At 50.7% G+C, this 680-nt stretch overlaps 1 protein-coding gene across 2 annotated transcripts in view; it reads right to left on the bottom strand.

The window, feature by feature from the left end:
• Nucleotides 1-294, bottom strand: part of LOC142503968 (coagulation factor XIII B chain-like) — a 51039-nt gene extending 50745 nt beyond the window's left edge. The window contains exon 1 of one of the 2 annotated variants that reach the window (XM_075616996.1): nucleotides 1-294. This exon is cut by the window's left edge and continues 485 nt beyond it. The gene's annotated coding sequence lies outside the window, so the exon portion shown is untranslated. The other variant, XM_075616995.1, reaches the window with a different exon arrangement.
• Between the last annotated feature and the right edge of the window lie 386 nt (nucleotides 295-680).

The raw sequence follows: 680 nt of genomic DNA, 5'->3' as shown, positions 1-680 counted from the left end.
CAGTCTGCTCTGTGTGTGTGTGTATCAGTATCGGTGTGGGTGTATCTGTGTGTGTGTTTGCGTGTGTTTGTAGATGCAGGGAAAGTCAGTCTGCTCTGTATGTGTGTATCAGTGTCTGCTCTGTGTATGTATGTGTGTATGTGCGTATGTGAGTCAGTCTGCTTAGTGTATCAGTGTATCACTATGTGTGTGTGTATGTGAGTCAGCCTGCTCAGTGTATCAGTGTGTGTGTCAGCCTGCTCTGTGTGTATCAATGTGTATGTGAGTCAGCCTGCTCTGTGTTTACCAGTGTATGTGTGTGTGAGTGAGTCTTTTGTGTGTGTGTATGTGAGATAGCCTGCTCAGTGTATGCGCGTGTGTGTCAGCCTGCTCTGTGTGTATCAATGTGTATGTGAGTCAGCCTGCTCTGTGTTTACCAGTGTATGTGTGTGTGAGTGAGTCTGTGTGTGTGTATGTGAGATAGCCTGCTCAGTGTATGCGTGTGTGTGTCAGCCTGCTCTGTGTGTATCAATCAGTGTCTGTATGTAAGCCAGTCTGCTCTGTGTGTATCAGTTTGTGTGTATGGGTCACCGCCAACCGGGTGGGTCTGCCGGGGTTGGTGTCCCGGGCCTGGTGAGTCAGGGGGCCCGGCACGTGTCAGGGGGGGGGAAAGGACGGGGCTTTGGAGTATGCCAGACAGC

This window comes from Ascaphus truei, chromosome 10, assembly GCF_040206685.1.
Source record: "Ascaphus truei isolate aAscTru1 chromosome 10, aAscTru1.hap1, whole genome shotgun sequence".
NCBI classification, from domain to species: Eukaryota; Metazoa; Chordata; class Amphibia; order Anura; family Ascaphidae; genus Ascaphus; species Ascaphus truei.
This window is presented reverse-complemented; position numbering and strand designations above follow the sequence as displayed.